This window comes from Mycteria americana, chromosome 2 (genome assembly GCF_035582795.1).
Source record: "Mycteria americana isolate JAX WOST 10 ecotype Jacksonville Zoo and Gardens chromosome 2, USCA_MyAme_1.0, whole genome shotgun sequence".
NCBI classification, from domain to species: domain Eukaryota; kingdom Metazoa; phylum Chordata; class Aves; order Ciconiiformes; family Ciconiidae; genus Mycteria; species Mycteria americana.
This window is the reverse complement of record NC_134366.1, coordinates 37,152,916-37,173,319: the sequence shown is the minus strand read 5'-3', so window position 1 is coordinate 37,173,319 and position 20,404 is coordinate 37,152,916.

Here is a 20,404-nt window from a genome sequence, read left to right as displayed (position 1 = left end):
GGGGCTTATAATAATACTTTTACATTGGGAAGCCAATAAAGAAGGCTAAATGTATTTCAAAAGCATGATGATACATTAGCAAATAGAAATGGAGCTATGCAGTTGCCAAAACAACTGGAAAATCCAGGCTGCTGTAATCTCCACCTGCATAATGCAAGGAATTACTGGATTTGTGCTAGAAGCCAGGAGTATCTTCAGCCAGCTGGGTTGGTCTGACTTCAACACCAACAGGCAGTGTGTCAGCCAACACAGTCATCTGCCAGCTTCTTTGCTTTTAGCATGTCATTCAGCAGCCTAGGCAGTGACATTGCTGCTGTGAAATGGGGAGTGGGTTTGCAGGGTTTCTTGTCTCTCAAGCTCTGCTCTTTGACACCTGAGCCACTCCAGCTCTTCTGAGGGGGTGCCTGATGCATGGCTGGTGAGCAGCCAGAGGGAGCAGCCAGTCTCAGTATCTGCAGATGTAGCCCTCGGACCAAAAGGAAAGACGAGCCTTGCATTTTTTTAGGCTTCCATCAGGCAGCACTCTCTGTGTGGGGCAAGGACAGGCATAACCTTTAGAACACAGTGCAGGAAGAAATATTGTCATGATTTAAAGGGTTGACATCCGATGGCCAGGCCTCTTGAAACTCTCCTCCACATCTTGATAGCTATAGTTAATATTTACACAGAGAGCTCTTGAATCAAAAAAGAGGAAGGAAAAAAAGAAGCCTTGATGATGTAATTTCAGCAACCAGGAACACCCGGCACAACATTTTGTGCATTCATCAGCACACAATTTCTGTGTGACATTAATATTCTTCCCTTTGCACATTAAAAGGGACCAAGAAGCAAGAGGGCACAGCCAGTGCCTCTTTGCTCTCCAATGCATTTCCCCACCTTGGAAGCAAGGCAATGGCAACAATGGGTACATGTCTTTCATGCCACCTGAGCCATCATTTTTCTGTCTTGTTCTTGTTCATGTCATGCAAATATGAGCTGAGATCACCAGCTATTCTCCCATAATTTTGGCAGGAAAGTGGTAGAGGGGGAGTTACTGCTGCTCGCCTAGCAGTGAATTACAGGCTTTTGCCTCATAATTTATGCTATCCTGAAGGAGACTCAAGAAAAAATAATTTACACAGCCTAGAGAAAAGACTGCTAAGGAGCCCTGTCATGGGTCATGTACTGATTTCATTTACACTGGTGTAAATCCTACATACTGTGACTGAAATCAGGGGCATTATGAAAGGCTTATAAGTAAAAGTAGACTTCGGTTCACAGTCCCTAAGTACTAGCAGCGAACAAACTTGAAAGGCCAGGAGATTGTTATTTTCAGTATGGGAGCAAGGAAAAGGAATAGCACAAAGTGAACAGAAGAAACCCTTAAGTGAAATGAAGGGAAACATGTTCAATGAGAAGGATCAATGAGATATTGGAATTGCCTGCTGAGGGAGGACACGAAATCATGTCTGTTTTGTTCGCTTCATTACCAGACAGGGAACCTAGGAGATATTTAGAGAATTCAGTGTTGACTAAGCCCCGTGAGGCAGGCCACAATGCCAGCCTTCCCCTTGACTCACAACAAAACACCTTCTGCCTGCCCACAAGGGCACTTGAGGTCCTTGCTCATAGATGCCACCTGGTTGCTAAGCCACAGGCAGCACGCAGCAAGGACAGCATGCAGCAAGGACAGCATGCAGCAAGGACGGCACGCTGGATCCTCTCACCTATGGTGCCAGGGGTGTCAGGGCAGAGACCACAGGAGGGATCTCGTCTCCTCTCAGACTATTAATCTGCATTGGCTTTGTGCAGAACAAGATGGGCAGAGTTTCAACAAACAGCTATTTTTTCACCCCATACAGTTTGTTTTCCACGAGCAAGGTACAGAATGTACCTTTTCTTCCTGGAGGCTTGAGCTGATTATTTCCTTCTGTGAGTGCCTTGCCTTCATTTTGTCAACAGAGCGAGAGCCTTTGGTCCAGGCAGGCACCATTTTGAAAAGACAGCCCCTGCCATTAAAAGGCAGAGACATTTCAAAAACTAATGGAGAATTCTGCTTCATTAAATAGCCCATAAAATTAGGAATCATTGAGCACCAGGGGGAAGATACCAGAATTAGTCAACATAAATGCCTGGTTTCACAAAGGAAGGTTTTAATACAGCTCTACCTGCTGATGTGTTGGCGGATATTCCTGGATGTGAACTACTGTCACTTGAGCAGGTTCCTCATTCCTTTCAACACCACAGTAGCAAACCTCTTTGAATTAGAAGGGGCTTATTCTGCATCTCAGTGCTAGTGCTGAACTTACTTACTAAACTGTAACGTAAGAAAGCCTTGGCAGAGCTGCTCTTGGACTCTACCAAGCTGGTGCTTCAAAGGTACAGAAACTTTTATGGGAAGCTGTGCTTATAATCTCCTGCCTTAAGAAATTCCGTAAAATCCTAAAATGTATGCAGTGCGATTTGTTTCCCTTAGACTGAAAACAGAAACACTCCGAAACAGACTCAAACCACCAGTAAGAGTATAATGCACATGTTTTCCAGCCTGCAAAAGTCAGCTCTTTCAGTGGTCCCATAGATAGCTCTGCATGATGCTTTCAGCAAAAATGCTGAGGGAGAGAAAAATATTTAATTAGGAATAATCTTTTTTCCTTTTGGTGTCAGAGAGCTTATAAGGACTTTCCTTCACTAGTAATTTCACAAAAAAAATGTATGGGTCCTAGTCTGCACTGCCGGAACAGATGTATATGTACACAGTTCCATACAATGCAACATAAAACGGCTTTTTTGAAACAACTGCAGTATCTGTTATTCTTTTATGGCACATGCTCAGTACTTAAATAAACAAAAAAAAAATCATTACCATTCATAATTCATTCTCTATTTATTCAAACTCTGTAGTAGTCTTGCTGGGCTACCATCTTTTTAGAATGACTGTTTTGTAAGCTGGGACGCTGTATCAGCTGGCACCCCTGCTTTCTTTTAAGCATCTAATGCAAAATAATAATGATCTTGTGAACACAAATAACATTTACAGCATCAGAGAAATAGTTATAAAGCAGTTAAAAGAAAATGCAGATATTCCTTTTCTAAGCATGTTAGTCCTTTCTATTCTTGTCTTCCTTCTGTAAATTAACATTTTTTGCAGATAAAAAAGACAAATTCATAAATTACTGCATTTGGCAGTAGAATGTAGCAATGGTGGCAAGGCACAGCTGGAGAGTTTGAAATGTGGCAGCTTTCTTCGAGGCCATCATTTTCCTGCTCCTTTGGGAATCGCTGCTAAATGTGGCTACTGCTAATGTAATGAATATGAATCCATGTAAATCTCCAATGCAGAGCTGGGATCAGTCCCCTTGTGGGCAAAAAGGAAAATTTATTTTTTTCCTATGCAGATTTTTTGAGTGCGTATGTGTGTATAACTCTGACCTTACTTCAGCAGCTCACCTGCTCTGAAGTATCCAGGTACTGTCGAACTTCTCGTTTTTCATTCTGCAGCAAACTAACAATCTGCACTTCCTCCCTTTTGAAGATCCCTGGCAGAATAATACACCACCTGTTCAGCCCCCCTTCCCACCCCCCTCCTTACTAATTAAGCTCTGAAACTGTTTCCAAACAGAATTGGATTTCTTTTCTTCCGCTCCCCCCGCCTTCATCCCCTGGCTGCACCTTTGTAAACATTTTTGATCGGGCGTGAAAGGCACAGAAACAGCCACGAATAAGAGGACCTGTCACTCCAGCCAAAGCCATTAGTGCTGCGTGGTGAAACCTGGCTGGGCTCATACTGAGCAACTGTATGACATGCCCGGGGATGGAGAGCAACAGAGAGGGTCCCTAACCGCTGTCCAGAGGGGTCTCAGAAATGATGGGGTGGACAGGACAGTGCTTCTTGGCTCTTCTTCTGCCCTGGGAAGGTTACTGGTTGACTGACTCATTTTAAAAGTAGGACATCTGAATAGCTGACAGACATTTTCCGAAGAGGGGGTGGCTGTGCGAGGTGTGCATATTCTGAGTTTGTTTCCACCATGGAACAGGCAGTTGGAATTTTAATCCGTGTAACTTTCGTCTCTGTGGTCGTACAGTGCTTCGCACAATGGGTCTTTGTCTGTTGCCAGCGTACTACCGCAATACATACCATAAATAATAATTGTAATAACAGTTATAAAGCTAAGATTTTTTTTTTAATGGTCTCTAGAGCTGGAAGTCTTTTCTGGGCAATTGGCATTTTTGAAAATCAGGTCACCTAGTTAGGTTGCTAATTCTGAATGCAGAGTCTTATTTTACCATTCATTTTCTTTAAAACATAAGCCTCCAACTTGGCTCATGTAGATAAATATTAAGTGAGGGGGAAGCAATGGAAACACTTGTCAAAATAAACCAAGAATAATTATTGGATTCCATTCACAAGTTTTTGGAGAGGAAAGATCAGGCCAGCCATCAAATAACAGCTTCAGCCAAGATCTACAAGTAGAGGGACATTGTTCTGCTTGACAGTTTTTCACTGAGGTGATTAACAAGCCTGGCTGATGACCCTTTGGGCTCAGATGTACAGTTAGGGTATCACACATCAGCTGAGCTATCAGCACACTTCCTATGTGTGTGGCCCTGCAAATATAAAATTATGTGACTTGGCTTCACCCCCTTCACTGGGACCAATCAAAGTCATGTTGTCTTATATTTGCTGTCACTAAAACCATTCATATAGATACCACAGGCTCAGTTGTGGCACTGAAAGGCAATACTGGCAACTATTTAAAGCAACAGATTGATTGCAGTTGGGAGTCATATAACCAAAAGTAGAGCTACTCCTGAGACAGTCTGGGTGCCATCCACCTTCTCCTAAAGTGCAAGTCTTGAAGTCAGAGGAATTGCACCTGAAAAGTGCATATTGTCTCTCCTGATTATGAATGGAACCAAGTCCATCACCTCAGACAGAAACTAGACTGGAAGCAAATAATGTTACCGGGTATGAGTGCTGCCCCATGTGCCTGAGCGCTCAGACAATTGCTCTGTCCTCTAACCTGAAAGTGCCAGTTTGGACTCCTATATCCAGGTTTATATGCAGCAGCAGAGCAGCATATAAAAAAGTGTCATGGAAGTCCCTTGGTTCAGTCCAAAAAGAAAGTGCTTACTGGGTTCAAACTCCTCCAGGGAACCCCACCTCGCTTTTCTTTTCTAGACTAGGGCAGAATTGAACTAGTGACCAAAGGAGAGGCTATGCAAAGGCAGTCTATTACAGTCATGTCCTCTAACATATTTCACAATAAATTTTATTAGCCTAGCTAGGATCCTGCTCTGCTGCATTTCCAAGCACACTAAATCACGGTTCTGACACATCTTGATTCAGAAACCAATGCAATCAATTTCAGCTCATTATACATCCAACTTGTGAGTTTGTAAAGGCGTTGTGCGGAGCTCATGTCACTATGTATAGGTGGACCATTGCTGGAAAGCAGGGTTTTGGCAAGGATGTTTTGTGTGTGAAGACATGGTTTTAAATTTATGAAAAAGTGCAAAGGTAGTTTCAAAGCAGAATTTGGTTTTAATGTTTGTGGACCTACTTCTGCTTCCGCTGAAATTAATAGCAACCCTGCCACTGACTTCAGCGAAGAACAGCTGAGGTCTTTATTCCATAGAAACTCTAGCAGTAAAATACAAGAAATTCATTTTAGCTATTATATTTTGGAAGGCTGACAACAGCTGCATGAAGAACTGAACCTGCATCTCCCAGGGAGACACATAACACTTAAATCACTAAGCCATTCCCTTTGATATCCATGCTGTATTATAAAATTAATCTTTTGTAGCAATTAATTAGAGTAGTTATGAGGAAAGTCATGCAGTCTGAGACTCACATTTATTGCTCAGTGTGGCCTTGTTTGTTTAGTCAGATTCCCTTAAGCCATTAATAGAGCTTTATGTTAATTTCCTTAATGCTTCCGATCAGCATGTTCAGAGTTACAACTCCACTAGGGCTTCACAGATTATCCTAACATATAGTACAAGTAAACAATAGATTCTACTTCCCTCTGCATGTCAATCTCCCTGGATACCTAATGAGATTACATCTATACCAGTCAAAAATGTTAGAGATAAGTAAATGAAAACTCCTTGGGCTGTGACTGAACTTTCTGACACATTCAGCCCTGAAGAGGTTAAAAATAAAAAGCTGCCTGGGTTTGTTGCTGAAACTGTGAATAAGTAAGGAAAGCAAGTACATTCTTTAGCCAGATTTCTTTCTCTGGAAATGCTTGAAAAGCTGGGTAAAGCACGGTCCCAATTTTCTTGAAAGGAAGTGAGCTAAGAGTAAATCTTGAAAATGCCAGACCTAAATACTGAACTGGAATTTATTCAAATGCCTTTCATGTCTAATGCATAAAGCCTGGTTATTCCATCAAAGTTGCTTTGAATCAATCCTAGGTGCTTAAACATGTGAAAAACTCTAAGCTCATGTAGGAGATTTTGAGCTTAGGTATGTAACTTAACAACTGGCCCAAATCTCCCATTTGTCTCAGATTCCAGTACTGATATGGAAACAGCCAGGCACTTGTCTCAGGGTGCCAGAGAATGATAACTACATTTGTTACACTTTCCTAAAGAAGTCAGCCAATGGAAAAATTAAACACTACAGTGCTAAAAATAAATTATTGCACCCCTTAAAAACAACCAACCAAACAAAAATCCCCAGTCCAAAATGAGAGGCAATCACTACACAGTGGCTGCTTAATGCACTTGGTTATGTATGTTTTCTTCTTCAGACTCTAGAGCAGCTACTCACAGCTGCAGAATTGGAGTAATGATCCTCAGGTCCTTAATTTCATTTCTGCAACTGTGAATGGTAAAAATGGGAGTCTGAGGCTGTTTCAAAAAGCCAGGAAGCCCTTGGAACAGCATGTAAATGGCAGCTTGAAGGCTGCAAATCTCACATACAGAGAGACCAGGTGCTCCATTCCACAGAGGCAGAAGCTCCCAGTGCGGACAACAGATCAGACCAGGGCAGGCCAAGCCCTCCGAGCTGCTTCAGGCACAGGACCATGGACCCCAGCATGGGCTAACTGACCTTCTCACCCAAGCATTTAGCCACTGGATCTATGTGTCTCTCCCCATCTCCTCAAAACCTGCAAGTCACCCACAGTTGAACAATCTCAATGTCCACTGATGTATTTGTCACAGATTAAACTTGGGCATGTCAGCATTACTTGCGAGAAGAGGTTTGATCCTTAAACATCTCTTCTTTGCTGAGCAGAGGACTTGCTCTTATAACAGTCTTTTGTCTTGGCCCTGATTAGCAAAAGCAATCATAAGTTAGTGTCTCCATCTACATGCTGGCTTCCCTTCTTATCATTTACAATGGTGGGTGGGGTTTTTTTCCATCTTGAAAAATTATTTTTACAGCCTCATTTAATTTTTCTTCCTTTTTTTCCCCAAACCTGAGCTTCCTACTTATGGTCAAACATTATACTCTGCAGATACATATGTTCACTGTAGTTCAAAGGCACTGCCTTTCCATCAACTTTTTGGAAGAGGCTGCACTAAAGAAAAGCTGGGGGATGCAGAACCTACTATTGAGTAGCTCGTTGAACTCTGAGATCTTTGCTCTAGAGATGAACCTAGAGAAAAAAGATGAGACATATATTCTGAGAGAAATTGATATGTGCATGTCAGTGGTATATCAATTTCTAATCAATATTAAACCTCTAACTGCCAAGATCAATAACAGCTGCAGGGTTATAGTTGTCACATAGTTTCTCAAACATATTGGCTAATAATGATTTTTGCTTTGTGTTTTTTATGTTAGTGGATGAGGAATCTCTACTTTCATCTTTAATATTTTCAATATTGAAATTCATATATGTTCTTATGATCAGATGTCAGGGCCATGAGTAAGCTTATCCCTTAGCTTAACAGACAATAAACACACCACAAAGATCCTACACTCTTTCCAAAATGTAGTTCTGTAACGTTGAGGTAATGTGGAGTCAGAGACTCTTTTCAATAATGAAATTGGTCAATAGATTTTGCTTTGGGGAACTATCTGCCAGCAACCAAAGCAACGCTGCAACAGCTCAGCATGATGCTTAAATGGGAAGAGCTGCTCTCTATCATATTGTTTCCTGTACCTTAAAGAATAGCTGGTAAATTGTCACTGCCTCAGATCCTCAGGAATATGACAGTATCTGACTGAATCACCTACTCAAGAATCCTTTTCTCCTCTGTTTTTCCGTCAGGAAGTGTTGACTCTCACCATCTCACAGACAAGTGAAACAATTGCATTTTCTGTTGAAGCTGTAACTTTGTTATACTTGCAAAGGTATAGAAGTGGGTGGGGTCTAAGCAAAAGCATATTTTATAAGACTAATCACTGTTGTAGGAAACAGTTGATACACTTTTAGGCACTTGATTTTTTAAATATGAAGCTTAACTGTATAATTGCAATTGTTGGACAGTCTGAGAGAAAAAGTAATTAGTTCCATTGGAAAAGGAATGGATTACAAAGCTTCAAGTTTTTCAGCTCTAGAAATTTGGACTGTTCACCCAGGAAATTGTAAGTGCTATGTGGTTTTTGCTCTTTCGGTGTACTATTCCTTGAAGTCTAGGTACAGGAACATGGAATTGCAGTGTGCCCTGATGGAGAAGTGACAAGGGGTTTTGTAGTGCCCCCAAAGCAGAAAAGGAAATGAATTTCATGTATTTCTTTCCTGTCTCTTCTCTCATTCTGATAATAGTGTGGCTGTGAGGGCTCTGTTCATTCCCTGTGTACAGTCTACATTATTACAGGAGCTTGAGAAAAAGCCCCCCACACTAAGATCTCTTTGCCGAATTATTACCCTTGATACCAACTGCTCCACAGTGGAGAAGATAAGACTTCCTTTATTCTGCTGTGTCCTACCATGAAGGAAGGGCACAGATTTTGTTTAAATTAATCACACTAAAATTTGGATTTTAAAATAAGCATTTTTTTTTAGAGAATAATACTTTAATATGCATAATATATAACTGATGTACACATGGTAGGAGCAAAGATACTTGCTTTTATTGTTTCAATTAATAAATATATTACAGGAAAACAGACATGATCACCCCCAAAAGTGGGCAAGATCTTAAATAATGAAGAGCTCCATTTTTAATACCATAGCCCTTTCTCTTTCTCTTATCTGTGAGGTTTTTACCAAAACTTATCAGGAATGTCTGTAAGAGATTGCTTTTGCTTGGTTTCAAAAGTGTTTTTCTTTGCTGGCATTTAATAGTTTTACAAGAGAAAATAATGAAAGCAAATAAAACCTGTAACCATCCCCAGCAGGGCAGAAGTCAGACGAGAGAAAGCTGATGTCTTTGAGCTGACTGAGCCACAATAGACAGGTCTTAACAGAGTAAGGCATTCCAGAGACTGCGTTAGGGACTGTCAAACCTACCTCACTAACACCAATTAACTGGGAGATAGGGGGATCTTAGAGTTTGGATCAAAGTCTTTCTTGTCCAGATGAAAGATCACATCAGCTTTGAAAGAAAACTCCAGATGTCTATGGAAAAAAAAAAAATCCCTCTTCCATTCAGTTTGTTTTTCAGCGAATTTTGAATTACTTTGTCAAGAACAAAATAACATCCCAGCTGGAGAATGTGTCAGATGTTTCATTTAAAAACAATATGAAGTCAGGAAGGTGGTAGCCAACCTAGAGAGACTGTTTGATCCTTTCCCAAGATTCCATTGCTTTTGAGGCAGAGCAATGTTAAATCATTCGCTCTAATCAGTTCTCCATTTAAGAACAAGCAATCTTTAAAAAAAAAAAAAAAAAAAAAAAAATCCCCCAACTACCTGAATTCTCCTCCTTCATACAAGGATGTCATGGCATCTGCATGTAGTGCATGATACAGCAAACCACATCCAGGAATAGTGACCTCACTGTGCTGTAACTTACTAAAAAGGTTACAGTGGTTATCAACCAAATTGGCTTAATAGTGTTCCATAAAAAGTTATGTGAATAGTAAATTCAAATATATTTGATGTATTAGTGGATCAGAAAAACTTACCGGAAAACACTATCTGACACCATGTTCATTGCCTCATCCATTTTAGAGAGCATATAGATGAGCTGATAGCTTTAGAGATTAATACACACAAGTGCTTCATTGCTGGCAAGGAACAGACATATTAGGCAACATAAAAGAAACGCAGTCAAACGTACTACAGACTTTGTTTTGGGGACAGAAAGTGCACACTTAGTGTAAGTGGGCATTTTGCCAGGGTAAGGCTGCAACATGGACTCATCCTCTGTTTACTTGTCGTAATTCCTCGCATATGCTTGTGTTTTAATTCTGAGTGAGAGCACAGTCAAGGGATGTGTGAGCTTCTTTGTTATACAAGCGGATCAACAGTCTCGAACTATTTCAGCATTTGTTGGGAAGGATTTTCAGGCAAGCTTTCACAGAGCACTTAAAAATGCAAGATGTCAAGATGAAATTGTTGGAGCAAACAACTGGATCTAAGCCTAGGCATTGAAATAAGAAGGTTTCGTAGCTTAGGAAAAAGTACCCAACAGCTGTAGTCTGCTAGTTCAGGAACAAATTCTGCTGTGCTGTATGAACTCGTATGTTCAGAAATAGTTTTGCCTCTGCCTGCTACAACACTGGGCATTATTTAGACTCCGTATAGAAATATATTTACCACAAAGATGGATTTATACCAAAGCCAATGAACAAAGTACTCCAAGTTTTGGTGAAGTACGGATTGAATTCAGAGGTGCTTTTCTCAGCTTCTCCTCCCTGAGAGGAACAGGAGGACAGTGTTCCCTCTTAGACTTAGAATTCACCTGTGTGCAGTAACCTGGTTTGGACAGAGATTGGTATGTCAAACGCACATGCCGAAAACTGCAGAGTGGAAAACACACAATGGCTCGAAATACAAGACCTAAATTTATGGTGCTTTTGAGCTATGTGAGCATAAATATTTGGATCAGAAACGTGCAGTACAAAATCCTGATTTTCAGATTATTTTGAAAAGAAACAAGCTTTCAGGTACTGTGAACACTTGCTTATATGGTGTTACTGCTGCTTGTTTTTGCTTTGATTTAAAATTACAGAAGCAGAAGTAAAAATATCCCACCCTTTTAAATACCAATAAAATGCTCAAAGTATCTTATAAATAAAAAAGTCCATAAAATAACAGACTTGGAAATATTCATATAAATATTCTGCTGTAAACAAACCAGTTGACTGAGCAAAATAAATTTATACATTTAGGGGAGAACAACAGCAGAAAACAATGAGCATTCATTCCCTTTGGAAACCAAAGTGGATAAATAGGTTTAGTCATCTCTGTCCCGAGAGAGTCTCAAAGCATGCATTTTTTTCAATGTAAAGTGCAAAGAATTGCATTGCATTTTGAATTCCATTTTAAAACTAATTAAAGGTTTGATTCTGCCACTTTCTCTGTGTTGGAATGCACTTCAATATGTACTCAGTTTAAGGCATGTGCTCAAGGAGAACTACTCAAGCACTTAACATCATTAACTATGATTTTATGTGCTTTGCTGGATCTGGGCCGAAATGTATAGAGCATATTACTCATCTTGGAGGTGAATGACAAAAATTAATGTCATCTCGGCAATTAATGAAATGGATTTACTCCAGATCTAGGCTGCTATATCTCAGAGCAGCCTCCTTCTCATTTAATTTAAATGTTTAGGTTATTTAAGTCAGATGTGCAGGGTTACATGGAAGATTTCAGATTTTGTTTACAGAGGCACCCAAATAGAATCATAAAAATATATTTAGAGGCCAGATTAACTAATGGGGATATTTAAAATCTGTTTCGATATTCTTTCCTGTCCACACTGTGTTTTTGTTTGTTACGATATTTTAGGTTAATGTCATTTTTGATAATTGTTTGCTAAGTATTTTTGATTACAAGCAAAGAGCTAAAAAGCAAGTGACAATTCTGACCCCAGTTTACCAGTAAGGCTTCCTATCACCATATATTTTGCAACCATGTGCCTAAAAACCTCTCTTAAATAAATATCTCATGCCCCCATGTGGTTAAATTGAGAGACTGCTGAATAAATCCTTTGGAGTTGCTTTTCTGTTTCTTTTTATTTGCATACAGCATTGTGTGCCCAAAGGAAGAATGATAACCAAATTGCATAATAGCCTAATTTAGGTATTTTACCAATAATGAAGGTCTGCACACAAGTAAAATCTAGAAAATGCTGAGCTGTTTTAGGCACTACCATGGCCTAACCTAGGACAGAGTGCACAAAAATCTGACAAAAAATGCTTCACGTGAAATTGCAGTAAGTATTGCATTGACCAGTGCTTAGGAGGGCACTAGCTAAAATCCACTTCTTAATGTCTAGGCATCTTACGTTTTTAGGTATAGTTTAATTGAAAATACACCCTGAAAATACCAACTTATGATCTAAATCAGTAGATTTAGTGTCAAGGAGGGGGGGGCGTGTGGGCTTTTTTCCTAAACAAATGTCCTATCTTAGGAGTCTTGGCAAAGCAGATATATCAAGATAGATTTTTTAGCATATTTCTTCACATCCCAGACTGAACAATTAGACAGAATGATTATCATGTGTCACACCCAGCATCTTGTTTACAACAAGAAGAAACAGAAAATCCCCACGTGATTGATCCTATGACTCTGCAATGGTAATTTTCTGGATTAGAATTGGAGATAACTCAGTATTCATAATAAAAATCCTTTCCAATAATTTGTGTTCATCTAAAATCGCAGTCCTGCAGACATATCTATTATATACCCATTAGTCTGCATGTGGAGACAGAGGTTTGGTTCCTCTTGGCCACAGACATACTTTTTGACCTATAGTAAAATCACTGAAAGTTGTACTGAAAGATGTTAGTAGAGACACTGAGTTTTTCTAAATGTCGAGATCAGTTACTTCCATCAAAATCGAAAGCTTCTGGGCATCCCCCACCTCTCTATTCAAATGCTTTTAATTCTCCTAAGCAGCTTCCCAGCACAGCTGCCAAGTTTGTGATGCCTCCGCTCTCAGTGCTTAGGGTACAATGGGTAAGTTCTCCAACTAAGCTGATTGTTAGACATGAGTCATTTATTGATTTACACTACATAATTGGCACAGTTACCTGTGGAACAGAATACGGCTGTGACACTACAGCAGCCTAGCACATGGCACGTAAATTAGCTACCTACCATGCTCATCCCCTTTTGCTGTGATTACCTCCCTGCCACACTCACAACTAATCAAATTAATGGTTATACCCATCTGCTCTGAACCCAAATTTGTGGCAGGGCGTTAGGGTGGGATCAAGCCCAAGACCTGCCTCTTGCTCAGGCCTGGCTCCCGCCTGTGGTGTACCACAGTGACCTCCCCTCAGCCTTGTATTACGGTGACGTCCTGTGCGAGAGGCTGGCGAGATTAACTTTAATTGAGAAATTAATATACAGCAGGGGGCAAGAAAGAGAAAAGAAAATATGTGAAAGTGGGAGTCATACAGCTGTTTGTCATACAGAGATGTGAAATTGGTAGTCATTATGCCCTCCTGCGTCTGGACAAATAGTTGCTAAATTAAACAGTCTTTAAAGAGACAAAGAGAGGCAGAAAAGGAGCTTTCCCCCTATGCCCCCAGCCTCTGGCAGCCTGCTCCAAAGAATGCTTTTAATTTTTTCTACAAAAACAAATGCAAGAGTATAGGGAACTATATGATAGAACTAGGTGACCATTATCAATATCTCCAGTGATGTACTGTTGTAAATAGAAAAATAAACAACTCACTACTGTAAAAAATTACAGGGCTGTAAATCCACCAGGGGATTGTGGTGATATCATAAACTATAAGAGCAAAGCTCAAGTGGCTTTATACAGTCACCACAATCCAGCGATGGAATTATAGCCCTATAACTCAAAATTTACTTAGTTCTTACACTTTACAGAGCAAGGAACTGAGTTTTGTATTGATGCTCTGCACAGACTGTCCAGCTTTGCTCTTCTCCTCCTGCTCTTTCTGCTTCTTACTCTCTTCCTTCACAGACACCACACACAGCTCTCACTGCTCCTAGCACTTCCCTTACCATGCAGCAACTGCCACCAAAGCTCTGTTGCTACTGGGACTAAAAGTCCTTGACTTTGTCTCTAAGAAAATCTATGCAAGGTTCAGGGAACTGAGCAGCAAACGAACTGACTTGGCATCTGATAAGGATTTTGAGGAACAGTGTGGTATTCAAACTTCTTCCAGTATATGTTTATCTGATGCCCAAGCCAATACATCAAGAATTAAAAAGTGACTCTTTCAGGCCATCGCCAGCCTGTCCCAGAAATGTTGGGCATTACTGGTAACTCCTAGCAGGATCAATAAATGTTCTTTACTCATAAATTAGGAGGACACTGTGCAACAGTTCTGAAATGTTCTCTTTCAAAACAAAAGTGAGGTTGCACACAGCTGTTTCAGTATATATGGGCCCCAAATCAGCACAGCAATTAAACGTGAGTAATCCTGTTTTTTCCCTCTAGATCCTTTCAGTTGAAAATGGCATGTTCCATCCTGTATTCAGGTGATAGATTTGTCCTCTCAGTGCTTTTTTTTTTTAATTCTTCATGGACTTTCCCCATTCAACTGCCCTAAGATATCACAGAGGAGCTGCAGAACATGAGCTCCAGTACTCACTTGGACCTTACCATTCCCAGTCTTCCCATTAGAAACCTTCTGATCCCGTGGTCACACCATAGGGATCAGACCTTCGTAAGAATCTGTCCTCTATATTTCAGATGAACAGGGATGCACAGACAATTTAAAAAAAAATAAACTGAGAAGGTGGGAAAGTAGTGGAGAAGAGTGACTCTTTTTTCACAAGACCATAAAAATTTCAGTGCTATAGCAGCCAAGCTGTCCAGCTAGCCTAGCACGCTATCTCAAGCAATATCCAGTACCACGTTTCAATGAAAGCTGCACAAAATCTGCGATAATTGGACAACAGTCTGCATGGTTAATCTTGCCTGTTTTCAGTCAAGTTGGTACCTCTCTCTCTTCCCAAGCCCTACTTCAATCAGCTGAGAAGCCCTTGACCCTCTCCCTGGGAAGTGTCCCTGGCAGGAGGCTTGCTCCATGGCTTCCTGGCTCCTGGCAGGTCGCCATTTCTTTCCCAGGCGACATGACAGCAGAGAAGTCTGTCAAGCCTTTTTCTGGCTCCAGCTTGTTTGGTCAACAGAAATGGGAGCTGGCAGGAGCTGGCAAGCCTCTGGAGCTGGCAAGGAGCTGCCGGCGGACTCTCAGTGGTCCAGTTTGCCAGAGGTGAGCACAGCCCTGACCTTGACACAGGGAGATGCGTGCCTGAAATGAGGCAGAAGTGCACCCCACCTCTCCCTATGCTCATGGTGGTGGCATCGGGACCTTTTGAGCTAGGACTGTGAATTATCATTTCTATGCAAGCAACAAAAATAACTCCCAGCTGTGGACCATGCCCCCAGTGTGTTGGCCGTGCTGCTTCACGTTCCCTGTCACTTTTCCACAAGGTAAAGAGATGTTACAGACCTCGTGGCTAACACTCGGCTCAAGGTTAAGTAAGTCAGCTGCTTCACCACCACATGTAAAGTTCAGTACTTCCCAGTGAAATGCTACTTCCCATTCCAGGATACTGTCTAACGTCACTGTCATGAAACAGCAGGGATGAAAAGAACAGATTTTTCTCTCCCTTTTCCACTTTAAAAAGCTACATTAAGAAAAAAAAGAGAGAGAGAAGCTTTATTTCAAATAAGCTGGACCTGCTTCTCAGCTTTGTCAGTAAAATGCTTGCAGTCCCTTTCTCCCTCCAAGAAACATAGGTGTTTTCTTTTAATCTTGTTCCTCTCCTAAATTGCTTACAGTTTTTCCTAAAGTGAAAATCAGACCCTGCAACCCACAATTCAGCTAATAAATAATGTAATCTTCATGCTCCTCAGTGTTTATATACAAGGCATAGGGGAACTGTTAAATGAGCACAGTATTTCTAGAAAAACATCATTCTGAAAAAGGGGAGAACAAGGAATGAAGGCATCTGTATCTACAACTAACACAGGTTCCAAGCTGAAAAAGGGAAGGGAGAACATGGGATAATGAATCTATTAAGAGTCCCTTGGTTAATAGTTAACTTGAATAAAAGCTGCTAATGATTTTTTAAAGTCCTAAAAGAGTTTTTAAGACATAATTTAATGTTGTATTTTTTTTCCTCATGCACTTTCCATTGCTGCCTGTGGACCCTAGATTTAATCAGATTTCTCGTTCTTCTAAGACTTTATGAAGTCTTTCTTGATTTGCAGCCAACCAAAGCACTTTTAATAATGTATGGTAAAAGGGTTTAATTTTTAATAGACAAGAATGGGCTAGAGCTGCTACACACTGTAGTAGATTGGTAAGTACAGTATTATACTCTGCAGAGTAGTTAGTAAAAAAGAAGAATGTATTTATATCCCAAATGTTATTGAAAACATGTTTATTTTATTACTAACACGAATGTATAATTGAAAAACCTGTCTAATCTGGAATTATTGTTCACACCTTCTTTACCAAGAAGATAAAGTCGTTTTCAGCTTGTTACCATAATAACTCAAGCTTCTCATTGTTTTCTGTCTCTCATGCTGTTCTGCTGCTTCAAAAGCTCAAGGAAAAAATAAAAAAAACTATTAAAATGTGAAGTTACACATTCATATCCTGGATTTAGCTAATCAAGGAGGAAAATATCTTCTGACACTGGAGACAAATTCGTAGGGATTAACCTTAAAATAAGATTATTTGTACCTTGATATTTGCATGCATTTGTCCTTTGTTTACTACTACCCGGCTAACGGGAAAGCTCAGAGCTAAATGTAGATGAAAATCTGGTTTAAAACTGAAGGTCTGATTCTGCAAATCAGAGAGGGCTCTTTCACCAAGGTTGTTTTTCCTTACCAAGCTATAGTACACAAAGAAGGGGGCTTTCATAGTAGAGTAAATTCCCCTATTCTTATGCAAAATCCCAAAAGCTGAGCTAATGCCTCCTTAATAAAGATAGAAATTATCACTGTGCCCACAGTAATTGTACAGATGTTGAGGTTTTATACCTGTGGTCACTCCTGATTTAGTATTGGTTTCCTAATGAAATGAGGCAAATCTGTTTCTCTGTGCATAAGTGTGTGTCTGTCAGTCACCCTTGATAACTTTCAAGTCTAGAAGCCAAGTTCAGTTGAATTTGGCAAGGAGGTCTCACTGAAATTCCGCTTCATGATAACAGGCATGGCAAGAGAGGATAGACGCACTGCTCACGCAGGAGTCCTACAGTAAGGTTAATCCTTACTGGACCTCAGAGAATACACACTGTCATTTACTCTTCAATCACAAAGTCATGGGAAACCAAGCTTCACTGGTTCCCCTGATCACTGAAATATTTACTGTCAGTACAAGAGGGACACTAGGCCTACATACATGTACAATGTCAGGATACTGAGTGCAGTGGAGGTATAACTATCTGCTTTGAGCCATGTATATTCCAGGCAAATACTCCTTGGATTGTGCACCAGAACTGAAGCACAACACAGCAAAGCCAGCACAACCCACTGCATGCCACAGGAATGGGTGAAAAATGAACAGAATTGTTTGCCAATGAAAAAAATTACACATTTTTAAATCTTCTTACTTCAAAATGAGCCATAGAATAGGTCATATAATACATAATGGCAAAATGAATATATTATGAATGATTTATCATTATGGAAATGCACAGATGCTTATTGGTGGCATGAGTGATATAACATGCAATTTTCACACAATATGCTGTTAATAATGGATAAGGATTTATCAGTATATTCTTATATAAAGAAAGAGAAATATTAAAACTTGTTCTTTCACTGGAATCAAATAACTTACTGTGCATTGAGTTGCTTATGAAATTGAGCTACTCTTGCCATTACTACTAATTACATTTTAAGGTCACATTTTTAAAGTAGATATACATCAAGTCACTGCAGTAACTCATCACAGATCAGATCCACCTTACTGTTGTACCACTAAGCCAAAATAAATGCCCCTCTTTCCTGTGCCTGCCTACAATAAATGAAGAGAAAAAAAGAAGCAAGCACTACCTTGTCCTAGTTTGTAGCACGCACCTGCAGGAAAACTCTTAAAATTGGCCCTGCCTGCCTGTGAGGCTCGTTTCACATGTAGATAGGAGGGCTCACTCCTATTTAACTGGAGAATTTTCAAAACAGAAGTTCAGTTGTGGTCAATTCCTCTGAATAGCTTGGCTGATGAGTAATGTGAGATAGCAAGACAAAACAAGTGTGGGACAAGAGGCTAGGACCTCAAAAGTTGGTTTCAACAATACTCAGAGCCCCCTGCCCTCCATATGCCTTAATCAGACCCTTTGTGGATCAAGCTGGAGCAATTCAAGAATAGACAGCCCTCTTCTCCAACACTGTTTGTAGCCAACAACAAATGTGTCTTCCCTCTGCAAATAAATAATTTTAATAGATCATGCCAGAATGCCTCAGGTGTCTCAGTTTGAAGTCAGCTGGGCCAGCTTATGCCACTACTGAAGATGGTCTAAACAACACAGCAGAATTTGCACTCACATTGGTGAAAAGTGCTCACATTATCCGTTCTGGTACTTGAGCACTAGGGTCCAACAAGCCCTTCCTCAGGAAAGATAATGAACAATCATTGTAACTGCTTGACTTGAAATTTCCAAAGAATTCCTGCTGTAGAGCCATCAAAGCCAAATTAATACATAAGAAAGTACAGGGACGTACAACTCTCTGACTGCCTGGCATGCAAAACACCTGAATACTTCACTTTATGTTGAATAGAAAAATCAACATACATAGGAGACAAACTGAACGTCAAGAAAGCCTGATGCAGCTTAGAGAACAGCAATACATTTTCCTCTTCTGTCTAGGGAAAACAAAATTTGTATTTGTGCCAAACAATGCAGGAGAGTTTTTGTATCTTGCCAATTCCATTTAATTTAGAAAGCAAATATCTTCACACAGTTAATTGAAAGATCATTGATCAAGAGAGGTTCATAAACCAGCAGCTAGGTAAAAGGAAAGCCCAATGGTAAATGACCACATGTTAGATAGATATTAGTGCATGAATTGCATTCATTATTGTCTTTATTGTTACCATAAAGAAAAGGAACTTGGAAAATCCATCTGTTCCCACAGATGGAAGCCCCCTGACATGAGGCTCCAGAGAGTCAGGAACCCGCACTCAGTCCTCAGTGAAAGGAGACAATTGCTGCCCCTGACCTGCCAGAGCACTAATAGGACATGGGCTCCTTCTAGAGGTCTTCTCCATTGACATCCTCCTTTCATTCCCTCTGTTTTCCAAAGAATTTGGCCCAGATTTGCAAATACCAAAAATTTTTGGTATCCCAAAAACTCCATTTCCCTGCCAAGAATATTTATTATTTTCAAAAAAAAAAAAAGTCACCTACTCTGAGAGGAGGGCTAATACCAAGGCACTAGTATCGGATGGTATTGGAGAACAGATGATGCTTTCTTACTTCCTACATACATTTGTTTATGCATGCACATACAACCACTCTTCATGAATCATTACTGGTCCAGTATCTTTTCCCTCCCCATCTACCACATCCCACTCTAAAACAACATATTGTAGAACAGTCTCAGAGAACGTAAAGGGGAAGCATTGTCTCTTGAGACTCTGCAGAACTGTGCTTATTCCCATCATACTTCACTTTTTCCAGCAGTTTTCTGAAGGAAGTGCCAGATCTTTGAACCCAACCTTTTCTGCTGTCAGCCAGGGCCAGGAGGATTACACACAGCAAAGAAACAAAGAGCAAATGAATGTAAATAGCGTCTACAACAACAAGGGAAAGTGGCACACAAAAGCCAGTGACTGATTAAAATGCATTCCTTTCACACAGGGGCTCCTAATTAGCTTACTAATACCATTCTCATCTATTTTAACAATTTAATGGTCTCCTGTCACATAAAAAATGGGCAGGAGACCATTTCACACCCTCTCCACTTGGGGAAGTTCACCTGAGAGAAACTGTTCCCTTTTCACTTCCAGTTCTGTCAACGGGATTTCCCTCTCCCCTGGGAAGGGAGACATTTCCCCACACACACTGTGCCAGGCAGGTTCACCTCAGATACCAGTAGCAAGCCACCTTGGTAGACATCCACCCCGCAGCTCTCCACACATAGCTGTGCTTCCAGATGTTACCTCTACATCTGGCTCCCAGGCTCCTGGGCATAGGATTACTTTTGATCCCTGAACTCGTCCTCCAGAGTTCAGAGAGCTCATGGGAGAAAACCCAGCACCCCTCTGATGCAGGTACACCATTTACCTGGAATGAATATGGGGAATGATGGCAGGTGGGCAGGCACTGAAACCAAGCTAAAAGAGTGGTATTTCACAGGAATTACCAGGCAAGATCATACACACTGCCTATCTACTCCATTGTTTGCCA